The 14,803-nt window shown below is 37.3% G+C and overlaps 1 protein-coding gene across 1 annotated transcript in view; it reads right to left on the minus strand.

The window, feature by feature from the left end:
• The window catches only part of LOC149409945 (lysine-specific demethylase 5A-like), an 88,829-nt gene that overhangs the window by 13,036 nt on the left and 60,990 nt on the right, over positions 1-14,803 (minus strand). The gene's annotated exons all lie outside the window — the stretch shown is intronic.

Genomic DNA, 14,803 nt, shown 5'->3' on the forward strand with positions numbered 1-14,803 from the left:
GTAGGCGAATGTGTGGATGCACGGTTAGGTAGAAACTGTGCAGGTGTGTGGGTCGAGCGCGATTCGGTAATCCTCGGCAATGCTCGTGCATTGATGTGAGTTATTCTGAATCGAATCGCGCGCTCGCGAACAGCATTTAATTAAGCTCATGTAAAGACTAAATAAAGTAACACTTTTCATTTAAAATAGATATTATTATTCAATTCAATCCATTCTCTTAATCCTGCTCAAACAGGTTATGGGCCCAGTTAACGTATAACTAAAAATTAAGAGAACGCGAGTGAAATTATTCGACAAGTCTCACGTGGTGCGGAACGGAAGTCGGCCATTGTTTTAGTGTCAGAGCTAACTGTTTGAAAACGAGCGTGAAGTGTGAATAAAATTCACGATGTCGGTCGGCATCTCGGTGAAGGGTGTGAAGCCTTTCGATGGAACAAACTTCCAGGGCTGGAAAGCTCAAGTGAGTGCACTATTTGTGATGAACGATGTTCTCGATGTCGTCGATGGCACGAGAGAGAAGCCTGCTGCCGGCGATGGACATGCGGCCGCGCTGAAGAAAAACGTGAAAGATGACGCAACGGCAAAATTCATAATTCTGTCAAATCTTGACGAGGCTCAACAAGTGTGTGTGTTGTCGTGCATCTCTGCGAAAGAGATGTGGGACAAATTGTGTCTCATTCACGAGCAGAAAACCGCGTCAAACAAGCTGGGTCTGCTACAAAGATTTCACGCTTATCGGATGAGCGAAGCAGACACTGCGGTTCAGCATGTGGCCAGGGTGATGAATATGGCGAGTCAACTGAAGGACGTCGGTGAGAATGTATCAGACGCTACGATAATGGCAAAAATACTCGCGAGTCTCACCAAAAAGTTTAGCACGCTGCAGGTGGCGTGGGACAGCGTAGACCCTGCGCGACAAACTCTTGATAATCTCCAGGAACGGCTAATAAGAGAGGACACGAGGCTCAGCGGCGAAGAAGAAGAAGCGTCGGAAGCGCTGGCTGCAATAGCCAAAAATCGTCGTGGGCGAGGAACAAAAAGTGCTGAAAAGGACATGAAGAAAGTGCAGTGTTATAAATGCCAAGGCATGGGACATATTGCGAGTCAGTGTCGGAATAAGCGGAAGCCACGTGACGACGGCGAAACATCAAGTGATTGCGCGTTTGTAGGAGAGACAGGCAGCTCGATCGCGTCGGGCATGAAAAATAGCGCGCTTATACCGTGGACGGAGAGTGGCGTAATGGCGATCGATCAAAGCGAGGTCTGGCTGATCGACAGCGGCGCATCGAAACATCTAACCTACCGACGTGACTGGCTGACTGACTACAAGCCGGATAACACGGGCGCTACAGTATCGCTTGGTGACAATCAGATATGCGACGTCGCTGGTGAAGGCACGGTGCGAATTAAAAAATTGATCGATGGAGTGTGGCAAGATGCGAGAATTGAAAAAGTGCTACACGTTCCGAAATTGAGAAAAAACTTATTCTCCGTCGGAGTATGTACAAAGAAGGGACTTGGAGTGCGTTTCGAAAATAATCGGGTTATTGTGGATCGCGACGGTGAAGTGCTCGGGACGGGAATGAAACAAAACAATGACGTGTATCGCATGTTCTTCAAGGTCACGAAACAAGGAAGCACAGAAGAAGCTAACGTAGCTACGACAAATTTAACTGTGTGGCACGAGCGATTGGGACAAGTCGGGAAACGAGCGATTCGTGAATTAGCAGAAAAGGGGCTCGTGAGTGGAGTAACATTTTCAGACAAAAGTGACGTCTTCTGTGAACCGTGCCAATTTGGGAAATCGCACAGGCTGCCCTTCAACAAGAAACTGGAGCGAAATAAGAAAATAAAGCCAGGCGAGAAAATGCATTCAGATGTCTGTGGGCCGATGTCAACGAATTCTGTCGGAGGATCGAGGTATTTTTTGACATTTAAAGATGAAGCTACCGGCTACAGACACGTGTACTTCATAAAAACGAAATCCGAGGTGTACGAAAAATTCAAGATCTTCGAAAAAATGATCGAAAATAAGTTCGGAAGAAAAATGAAAACTCTTCGCTCCGACAATGGCCGAGAATTTTGCAATGTCCAGATGGATAAATACCTCGAAGAATGCGGAATAAAGCGAGAGACAACAGCGCCATACAATCCGGAGCAAAATGGCAAAGCTGAACGCGACAATCGGACGATTGTTGAAAGTGCTCGTACAATGATAATCGCGAAGAATCTTCCATTAACCCTTTGGGCGGAAGCAGTGAATTGTGCCGTATACGTTCTCAACCGAACAGTGTGGACAAGTGGTGCAGTAACGCCGTACGAAGCGTGGATTGGAAAAGCTCCGAATCTGAAACATCTTCGAATCTTTGGATCAGACGCGTATGTGCACACTCCCAAACAATTCACACGAAAATTCGATGCACGAGCGAGCAAAAAGATATTCGTCGGATATACGGAAGAATCGACGAATTACCGGGTGTATGATTCTGAAAAGAAAAAGGTCAGTGTGGTTCGAAATGTTGTGTTCAACGAAAAAATCGGGGCGCCAGTGGCGAAAGAAAACGAGAAGGAGGAGGAATACGAAACAATTCTTTCACGACCCGAGGAACGAGAGAACGAGGCACGAGAGAACGAGAACGTGAACGACAATGTGATCAACAACGAAGAAAACGACCAAAACGAACAAGAGGACGATCAAGACTGTGAAGATCGAAGAATCCTGCGAGATCGAGCACTGATTAAAACTCCTAGAAGGTATCAACACGAGGAAAACGACCAAAACGAACAAGAGGACGATCAAGACTGTGAAGATCGAAGAATCCTGCGAGATCGAGCACTGTGTAATGTAAGGAAAATGTTGGGTCGCCAAATGTAACGTATGCAATATTATGTAGGTACATTCCAATGTTTAAAAGGAAACGGTAGAGCTGAGATCTCATCTCAAGATTGTGGGAATAATTTCCTGTCAAGTAAGTTAGGTGATCATAAATAAAAAGAGTGAGTTCTTAATGGAAAATATATTGAAACAAAAGTAATAACTAAGGAGTACAGATGATAAACATGTAACCATAGAAATAAATATAGGCACATACCCGATGGACTCTTGAATTAAACTAAACTAACTTAACGTGGAACGAAAGAACGACAACGAATGGCGAACGAAACTTGCTCTCGGCAGCGGAGAACGGACCCGGGACGAAGGCCAGGACATCCTTCTCTTGGTGGCAGCAGGAGGACAGCAACTCCCTCAATTAACGCCTGCAGGGGCATCAGGCCTGCAGCACGTGGTAATCGACCAGACTCTTCAACGGAGCCAAGACAGCAATCCGTTTTCTTAGTGGAAGCAGGAGGACGCTTCTCCTTCAATGGACGCCTGCAGGGGCATCAGGCCTGCAGCACGTGGTAATCGACCAGACTCTTCAACGGAGCCAAGACAGCAATCCGTTTTCTCAGTGGCAGCGGGACACTCCGCCAAGAACAACCAGCCACAGCCAGGACCAAACCAATCTCGGTTTCAAGTCCGAAACACGAGCACTCCAACATGACCATCGGCCAACACTCAATAAAAGCGGGATTCCATATTCCCCACTAAAATAATAACAAACACGAACTGTACGTGAATGGATAAACACCCCGCGCCGTTCTTAAAAAGAAATAATAACTCCTATTCACATGATTAACTCAGATTTAAGCCCCTTTCAAGGAGAGTGACTCGATCCACCGGTCAGCAGGCTTGGCTGACCGGGGAGGAAGTGACCATAAACAAAACTCTACTTCCTTCCTTCAAAATATTGCCAAAGTTCGAAAAAAATACCCATAGACAAAATAAACCCAATTAAGCAATTAAGCAAGAACTTCTCTTGTCACAAATATTTATGTGACAATTCCCCCCTTCCCACAAAATGTTTGCCCTCAAACATGAACAACTAAGACCACTAATAAACTAAACTATGAGTCCATCAGATGTCTAGAAAAATGAAAACATAAACAATAATTAGTAGTTATAATAACAACTTAGAATTAAGTTTCTTAAAAACTAAATTTCTTAAAAATAAATTTCTTAATAATAAAGAAAAACAAGATCACTTTTCCTTGCACAGGAAATCAAGGCCAATTTGGCTTCACTTTAGGGTGGTTAAACAGCCCTCACTTACACTGAATTTACGCTATAATTAAATAGCAAAATGAGAAACCTATCTAACTAAGTCCATCCGGTTTAACAGTCTTATGACAACATTCTTATGACAAAACTTAAAATTAAACAATACTTAAAATTAAACAATCATAGATAATGAAAATATCTTTATAGATATAAATTTTTTTTTACAATTCAGAACAATGGAGTTCAAAGTAGGCAAAATTAGTACACAAGAAAATACTTTTCTGTGTTATTAGTAGTATAGAATCAGTTTACAAACTGTCTATCAGACGTGACCAGAGTAAGGGTTTGTATTGAATTATTTATCCATCATTTTTTTTATCGTTCGTTATTGAACCAGGATTTACAATTCCGAAGAAATACCAATAAGTAACAGAGTCGTCAAACAAGAATAATATTCAAATTAATCTTTTTGCGAAAGTCAAATCAGGTCAGGTTTATAAAACTATAAATACCTGCCGATCAAGGTGGACAGAATAGGGTTTACATAACACAATACCTATCTATTTATCAATCAGTTCATGACCAAAGTCAAATGGTACTAAAAAGCAAAACAGAGACTAGTAAGTTAAGCTCATACCTTAGGATATACAAAAATCCATATAACAACCTGCAGCAAACACTCAACAGAGTGACATTGTTTGTAAAAAAAATGAGACCAAGGCAATACCCAAGCTGGCATTCCTTAAAAAACACTCCAAGTGTAGACAAAACGTCAGCATTTCTTGTACAAACAAAACAAAATTGTGTGATCAACTATGGCTTTCAGTGAGTTGACACTATTCGAGGGGTGATCAATCCAAAATTTAATGAATGACACTAGTAATACTTAATTTATAGTCTAATACTGGTATTAACAGTAAGACTCTAATGTTTATCACATTTAGACTTAAAAACTATACAGAAACACACCTTCCTGTATTAGAGGCAAAGTGATAATTCCAAAGGAATTAATTACTAGTTAAGCACGCCAAAGCAGTACTAACTTTGTTAGAGACAAAACAACTCTCTTATGAACTAAGACTTATATAAAGAACTTTTAGGAAAGCTTTACCATACTTAAAGTTTATGAAATACAAACTATCAATAATCGACTTAACAAAACTTGTGCATCAGAAAGTAGCTCAAGTCTCTGAAACACAAAATTCCAAGATATACATTCTGAAGTTCCCTGGAGGTTCAATGGGCCGATAAAAGGACCTCCAGTGGACTAAAGAAAGAAGGCATAAACTTAAAAATAAAAACATTACAACATAATCCGTTATACAGACGGAACCAAGAAATAAATCAATGTGTGTGCATGTATGTAACTAAGTGTATTATAACCAATATAATCAAATATTTGAAACTACCAAAATCCCGAAACTCGTGTATGTTATTAATAACAAGAAAAAAAACATAGTAACGAAGAAAGAAAGACTTATCTAACAAAATTTGGGCGCCAGTGACCACAAGGATCACGTTCCAGTTTACCGAGGGTAAATAAACGGTTTATCGTCAATAAACTAGATTTTAGTGTCCGTACTGAGCACAAGAAATGAAGGTACCAAACTCCAAATCATGAGAACAGAACAGTCACAAAAGAATTATAATATATATTGCAATAATGTGAAGGCTTTGGTAGGCCTACACACTAAAACATTAGCCTCCTTAAAAAAAACAAAACTAATCTACCTGAAGAAAAAACAAATTCTTAATTTTAATATTAACAAGTGGTCTAATAACTTGTCCACAATGAGATAGCGACACACATGCGTCCATGTTGTGTGTTGTAAACTTATATTTATTACTAGTAACTGCTGACGACCCTTTATCACCCCTGTACACAGAATGCAAAAGATCGTTGGCTAGTTTTTTGAATTATACTTAACAATAACTTAATTTAACTGGGGAAAATGATAATTAGAATTTTAATAATTATTCTTCAATAAGAATATTATCACTTATGTAATAATGAAATATAAATAATAATTTATTTATAACACATCAATTACCAAACCCCCCGTACAAGTCAACTCGAAAAGTAGAAATTTTTTACACTAATACGCGTCAAAACAGTGCCGCCAACGTATTCTCCAAATAAATCAGTGCCGCCAAGCGACGATATACGAGTACTCCAAGTACAATTAAGAATCAAGGACAACTACTTTATTGTAATTTAATCAAAAAAAAACAATTATCCAAATTGTTATAATAATTGATAAAGAAAACAATTATCCAAATTGTTATAATAATTGATGTAGATGATGATGATGCTCTTTATTAAAAAATTACACGTCGTTATTTTCGATTAAATAAACCGCAAAAAAAAATAACGAAGTCTTGTGCAGACATTGACAGTTATCCATGTTTGTAAACAATGTAGTATTTACTAGTGCCTAATGTCAGATGACACCACAACAACATATTCAATAATGACAGAAGTGCGCTGTCATTGAAAAATAACCATGAAAAGTCTCGTTACCATTTTGTATATGAAATGGTAATATCATATAAAAGATTCTTTGAAAAAGGTATTTCATTATAAAATAACAATATTGAACATTATTTGCATGTTTATGTTTCATCATGATAGATGACAAATGTCAATGTACACATTTTGACAGATAGTATTTTTAAAATGTAAACAAGGTATATGTTTTGACAGTATTTGCGATACTAATAAGGTAGGTAATTTATTTTTCACAAAGTCGTAATTTAAATGTGTACTGGATTCATAAAAACTTGAATATTACTGTGCAAATATATTTAACCTTTTGAACGCGTTAATTTGCTCCGTTTTATCTATACCCGTACGCGGTACATATTTTCAAATACCTATGCACGCAATTAAATGTCAAATTATAGCATTCTGGCATGATTTATTGGACTATATAGACAGAACAGATTATTCTCCACAATATGATAACAAATCCTCGTGTGTCAACACTCTTGGATGTTTATAAAAACAAAAACATAAAATTTCATACAAAGACGTACCGTATCTTTTGAATGTGGTCCCGCCATTCGCTCGGCGTGTGTGTAATTAGGCCACTGCGTTGATAGACACAAGTGGAACACCATGAGCACTTATCATTTTTTGTTATGAAAACTTTTTCTAAAACTGGACACGTAAATTTTATGTCACAAAATAATAACAAAATTGAACTAACGCCATCCGTTGACAAAATTGTAAACTATGGCACTCGAAGGCGCGAAGAGGCTCACTTGATTATCGATGTTTTTAAATGAAACACAAATTTATTTTCGAGAAATTCTTGTAGATGTCAGCATCGTGATAGTTCTACAAATGTTCAAGCGAGCGGGAAATAAATTTATGTCAAAAGACCGCTGGAATATCGGCATTCAAAGTTTCCGTATCAACTGTTGATACGGCCGCGTGTGAGTATGGACTTTTTGCCGTAACAACAGTTGATACGGCCGCGTGCATAGAGTTAAAAAGTAAGTATTGTACGTATGTTTGTACCTTGTATGCATTAGCGATGTGTAGGTTCAGCCGGATTGAGTCCTTGAGCCCGAGTCCTTTGCGGGAAGCGGGTCCTACTCCCACTCCTTTTTGTAATCAACCACTCCCAGAGAACTCGGTCTGGGACTCGGACCCGAATGCCTCCAATCAACGACTCCCAGAGAACCCGGACCCGAGAATGCCTCTAAGGACTTGGACTCGGACCCGAATGCCTCTAATCAACAACTCCCAGAAAACTCGGACTCGGGGTCTCGAACCCGAATGCCTCCCTCCACCACCGGCCTCGCGAGTCCTGCAGTGAGTGGTAAGTTCTGGTGGTGAAGACATCTTCTGTTTACCTGCTTTACAGTAAGTGGATGTTTTGTTTATTGTTTAATATCTAGTACTTATTGGAGTTATTTGGGGTTATGAGTTGCTTTTCTAAACCGATGAGCTAATTAGTTAAATAATAATATCGACTGACATGTACTAATAAATCAATAATAGCAATAAATTATTTGAGTGATGTAAAAAAAATAAGTTAAGTAATATTTAATTTAATTAGGTATATAAAAATTAGGCTGTGACTGGGGTTTTCACTTTAAAAAAAAATGATTCTTACCCTAGTATTGTCGATAGTTTTATCAATCAATTCTGTTTCAGCAATCAATTCTGCCATTCGATACAATTAACAGCATTCCTCAAAATATTAGTATTGAAACAATAAGAAATGATTATTGCGGCTTATAGCCAATGAATTCACCTAGATTTTACCATTTTTCCAATATTTTTAGACTCACTAAGTACTCTAGGATGTACCTAGAGGTGCTACTAAGATATTGCAATACTTGCAAAAATTTGACGAAAAGCGCTCCAGTGGATGTTTTTATTTATCTTCTAAAAAACACAAGCCACTAAAAAGCATCTTACCTATTATTTATAATATCCATAACACTTCATTGTAAATATTGTATTTTTTGTTGTCACTGTTAATAACTACAACGACTACAGAAAACAGATAAAACAAGTTCATTGGATTTTGAAGGAACAACCTTGGAAGGCTCAGCCATCCGAAAGTTATTACCTTAAATCAAGCCCATTGTTCGTCCCTTTTTACATATTTTTAAAAAAATTGTTGGCTAAATCAGATAATTCGGGAGTTGCAGCCAAGCCGATTGTTTGTTACAGCGTTTCCCAAATGGTGGGTCTGGAGTCTGGATAAAATAAAAACTCTAATTAATTTATTATTTTACATTTAACTTCATCTCATAACAAAATATTATTGTCTTCTGTTATGAATTACGACTCTCATTTTGTGATACCTATGACATATTACAGCGCCCATAAGGTGATTTTTTCACAAAACGGCGCTATGCCAAATATCCAACATTATGTGCATCCTGTACTAAATAAATAAATAAAGATAATCTTAGGAATTTGATTCAGGTGGTTGTGAAATGGCCTCTGTCTTCCCTGACTTATACCGCAAATCAATCTTCCATATTACACACACACTAATCTAATAATCTCCTGAAACACCTTTCTCCGCTCTTCATGTCCAAACTATCTAAGCGGTCCTTCGACCAAGTATCTCTAGACAAGCCCTGTGATCTTGAAAATGCCACCCGAACCAAAAACATTGGTTTACGTAAACATTTATCAAAAACAAAGTGCATTTTCTCGCAGTCCAAAGATCACAATAAGCATTGGTTTTTTACCTTTTATTGGTCTGTGTGGAGCAAATTTGTCCTCCAGTAAGTTCGCGGCAACAGAATCGCTAGTTTTGTGAAAATCTTTTTTTTTCAAACACAAACATGAGGCAGTCCGTAGTATTTTAGGTACGGGCTATCGCAAACTTTATTATTAACAAATTGATCAGTTATATGAATACTTCAAAAATAGATGTACCTAACAGATAGATCCGAGGCAGCGTACAAAGAAAAGTAACAAAAGATCAAAATGTTTAAATTCTTCCTAAGAAAAAAAACACGTTACGCAACAGATGCGACGGAACTCGATCGGTAGGTAGGTACCTAGTAGTATTATGAAATGACGCGTTAGGTGGTATTACTTTTGGATTGAAATTAGGTATGGGAGGGCTAATCTATTCTTATTATATCGATGAAGCGGTAACTTCTTAATCTTGTGCATTACGCCGTGCACTTTTTCTCCATATTTATACTGTCTTACATTCCTTTAAAAAATATTAATTAAGGTTAGTTTTTTTTAATGTAAATAGGTAGGTTCTAAAATGTGTAGGTACTGAATTAGATTTTATTTAAACAATACGTCAATATTGAGTGAAATAAAATTTTGTGGATCTGTGAAAAAAATAAAACCAAAAGGACTGCGGAAACAAGTTTGGGAAACGCTGAGAGGAATATAATATTCATTTTGTCACAAAATCATATCGACTACACGTGCTCCACGGCGCGGTGGGAGGTCTGCTGTGCACGCATTTGTCTCGTGTGTTTTGCTGTGTGCCGGTTTTTAGCATGCGTTTTCTCGTGTGTTTCACGTGATAATTTCGGAATAAATAGATATTAAAATCGATGAATCGATGGACTGGAATAAATAGATATTAAAACATGTTGTTAATTGTTAAAATTTTAATAGTTCAATGCTGTACCTAACTACTTCCTGACTTTGTTTTTAAAACATCTCGCCTTTACTGAGTTTCATTTGATAGAGGCTTCGACCAAGTACCTTTATCTATATCGATGGACAGAGATTATGAAAACGACAAATTCTCAACGACAACCGAAATTTATGTTACTACATTTGATTTATTACTGCTTACGCGTGTGCTAAAATTATCATCTGGAACTTGGAACCTAATACTACATCCGTTACGGCCTCGCATTAGCCGTAGCCCAATCAGCTGGAACACGACAAGACACGAATGGATTTCGTTGAACTTCGCCAAAATGTAAACTGCACAACTCGCGACTCGGGTGCGATGGGTGACGGGATTGACTCCGTGTTCTCGTGTGGGTCCGAGTTCTTGTGCGGGTCCTTGTCCTGCTACGGGTCCGAGTTCTTTCGCGGGTTCTATCCGAGTCCGAGTGCCGAGTCCTTGGCCGGACCCGTGCGTCCCGGTAGTCGCCCAGTACCCAGTCCGCACCCAAGAACTCGGACCCGGGACCCACTCCAAGAACTCGAGTTCTTTTAAAAGGAAGCAGTCCTCGGATGCCTCCGGAAAAATGCAGAACTCACCCACCTCTAGTATGCATTGCAATTACAAATAAACTGAATTTTAATATCACAGTTGTTTGTATTGATATGAAAAATGTACCTCCGTATTGAATATAAAAACATTAAGATTTTAACAAATGCATGTTAATTTTTTAATTTGATTCGGTAATATTATTCACCATTCATAAAAATACAATAGCTTTTGATTGCTGTAATCATTTGAAAGTGTAAAAATACAACACTCGTTTTGACGTTTAACCTTTGTTTATTTTGACAACTAATCTTGTTCATAGATCAACAAGAGAATCATAGACAATCGATATTATATTTTAAGAAAAATAATTAATTAAATTACTCAAACATTCGAAAACTTCTAACTTCATCAGTAATAAGTTGTCTATGATCAAACAATGAAAAGTTCTTTGCAATACAATGACATTTCAAAATGCAAACAACATAATTATTGTAGGTTATGTATGATAATACATGAACATAACATTGAATAACCAATATGAAAGGTTATAATGTTAGAAATTAGATATTCTCGAGCAAGAAAAACAATAGTAGACAATAGAATATGTAAATGTAAGTATATAAATGTAAAGTACACACACATTGATTCAACTCTAATATTATCAACTAGTATTAATGAAAACCCAACCTGACATGACAGAAAAAAGGATACTGCACCGAAAATGAAATATTTTAAACGTTGAGCGCCAAATGTAATGTAAGGAAAATGTTGGGTCGCCAAATGTAACGTATGCAATATTATGTAAGTACATTCCAATGTTTAAAAGGAAACGGTAGAGCTGAGATCTCATCTCAAGATTGTGGGAATAATTTCCTGTCAAGTAAGTTAGGTGATCATAAATAAAAAGAGTGAGTTCTTAATGGAAAATATATTGAAACAAAAGTAATAACTAAGGAGTACAGATGATAAACATGTAACCATAGAAATAAATATAGGCACATACCCGATGGACTCTTGAATTAAACTAAACTAACTTAACGTGGAACGAAAGAACGACAACGAATGGCGAACGAAACTTGCTCTCGGCAGCGGAGAACGGACCCGGGACGAAGGCCAGGACATCCTTCTCTTGGTGGCAGCAGGAGGACAGCAACTCCCTCAATTAACGCCTGCAGGGGCATCAGGCCTGCAGCACGTGGTAATCGACCAGACTCTTCAACGGAGCCAAGACAGCAATCCGTTTTCTTAGTGGAAGCAGGAGGACGCTTCTCCTTCAATGGACGCCTGCAGGGGCATCAGGCCTGCAGCACGTGGTAATCGACCAGACTCTTCAACGGAGCCAAGACAGCAATCCGTTTTCTCAGTGGCAGCGGGACACTCCGCCAAGAACAACCAGCCACAGCCAGGACCAAACCAATCTCGGTTTCAAGTCCGAAACACGAGCACTCCAACATGACCATCGGCCAACACTCAATAAAAGCGGGATTCCATATTCCCCACTAAAATAATAACAAACACGAACTGTACGTGAATGGATAAACACCCCGCGCCGTTCTTAAAAAGAAATAATAACTCCTATTCACATGATTAACTCAGATTTAAGCCCCTTTCAAGGAGAGTGACTCGATCCACCGGTCAGCAGGCTTGGCTGACCGGGGAGGAAGTGACCATAAACAAAACTCTACTTCCTTCCTTCAAAATATTGCCAAAGTTCGAAAAAAATACCCATAGACAAAATAAACCCAATTAAGCAATTAAGCAAGAACTTCTCTTGTCACAAATATTTATGTGACAATTCCCCCCTTCCCACAAAATGTTTGCCCTCAAACATGAACAACTAAGACCACTAATAAACTAAACTATGAGTCCATCAGATGTCTAGAAAAATGAAAACATAAACAATAATTAGTAGTTATAATAACAACTTAGAATTAAGTTTCTTAAAAACTAAATTTCTTAAAAATAAATTTCTTAATAATAAAGAAAAACAAGATCACTTTTCCTTGCACAGGAAATCAAGGCCAATTTGGCTTCACTTTAGGGTGGTTAAACAGCCCTCACTTACACTGAATTTACGCTATAATTAAATAGCAAAATGAGAAACCTATCTAACTAAGTCCATCCGGTTTAACAGTCTTATGACAACATTCTTATGACAAAACTTAAAATTAAACAATACTTAAAATTAAACAATCATAGATAATGAAAATATCTTTATAGATATAAATTTTTTTTTACAATTCAGAACAATGGAGTTCAAAGTAGGCAAAATTAGTACACAAGAAAATACTTTTCTGTGTTATTAGTAGTATAGAATCAGTTTACAAACTGTCTATCAGACGTGACCAGAGTAAGGGTTTGTATTGAATTATTTATCCATCATTTTTTTTATCGTTCGTTATTGAACCAGGATTTACAATTCCGAAGAAATACCAATAAGTAACAGAGTCGTCAAACAAGAATAATATTCAAATTAATCTTTTTGCGAAAGTCAAATCAGGTCAGGTTTATAAAACTATAAATACCTGCCGATCAAGGTGGACAGAATAGGGTTTACATAACACAATACCTATCTATTTATCAATCAGTTCATGACCAAAGTCAAATGGTACTAAAAAGCAAAACAGAGACTAGTAAGTTAAGCTCATACCTTAGGATATACAAAAATCCATATAACAACCTGCAGCAAACACTCAACAGAGTGACATTGTTTGTAAAAAAAATGAGACCAAGGCAATACCCAAGCTGGCATTCCTTAAAAAACACTCCAAGTGTAGACAAAACGTCAGCATTTCTTGTACAAACAAAACAAAATTGTGTGATCAACTATGGCTTTCAGTGAGTTGACACTATTCGAGGGGTGATCAATCCAAAATTTAATGAATGACACTAGTAATACTTAATTTATAGTCTAATACTGGTATTAACAGTAAGACTCTAATGTTTATCACATTTAGACTTAAAAACTATACAGAAACACACCTTCCTGTATTAGAGGCAAAGTGATAATTCCAAAGGAATTAATTACTAGTTAAGCACGCCAAAGCAGTACTAACTTTGTTAGAGACAAAACAACTCTCTTATGAACTAAGACTTATATAAAGAACTTTTAGGAAAGCTTTACCATACTTAAAGTTTATGAAATACAAACTATCAATAATCGACTTAACAAAACTTGTGCATCAGAAAGTAGCTCAAGTCTCTGAAACACAAAATTCCAAGATATACATTCTGAAGTTCCCTGGAGGTTCAATGGGCCGATAAAAGGACCTCCAGTGGACTAAAGAAAGAAGGCATAAACTTAAAAATAAAAACATTACAACATAATCCGTTATACAGACGGAACCAAGAAATAAATCAATGTGTGTGCATGTATGTAACTAAGTGTATTATAACCAATATAATCAAATATTTGAAACTACCAAAATCCCGAAACTCGTGTATGTTATTAATAACAAGAAAAAAAACATAGTAACGAAGAAAGAAAGACTTATCTAACAAAATTTGGGCGCCAGTGACCACAAGGATCACGTTCCAGTTTACCGAGGGTAAATAAACGGTTTATCGTCAATAAACTAGATTTTAGTGTCCGTACTGAGCACAAGAAATGAAGGTACCAAACTCCAAATCATGAGAACAGAACAGTCACAAAAGAATTATAATATATATTGCAATAATGTGAAGGCTTTGGTAGGCCTACACACTAAAACATTAGCCTCCTTAAAAAAAACAAAACTAATCTACCTGAAGAAAAAACAAATTCTTAATTTTAATATTAACAAGTGGTCTAATAACTTGTCCACAATGAGATAGCGACACACATGCGTCCATGTTGTGTGTTGTAAACTTATATTTATTACTAGTAACTGCTGACGACCCTTTATCACCCCTGTACACAGAATGCAAAAGATCGTTGGCTAGTTTTTTGAATTATACTTAACAATAACTTAATTTAACTGGGGAAAATGATAATTAGAATTTTAATAATTATTCTTCAATAAGAATATTATCACTTATGTAATAATGAAAT

The sequence above is a fragment of the Hesperophylax consimilis genome, chromosome 29 (genome assembly GCF_061612785.1).
Source record: "Hesperophylax consimilis isolate HC1 chromosome 29, BYU_Hcon_1.0, whole genome shotgun sequence".
Classification (NCBI taxonomy): Eukaryota; Metazoa; Arthropoda; class Insecta; order Trichoptera; family Limnephilidae; genus Hesperophylax; species Hesperophylax consimilis.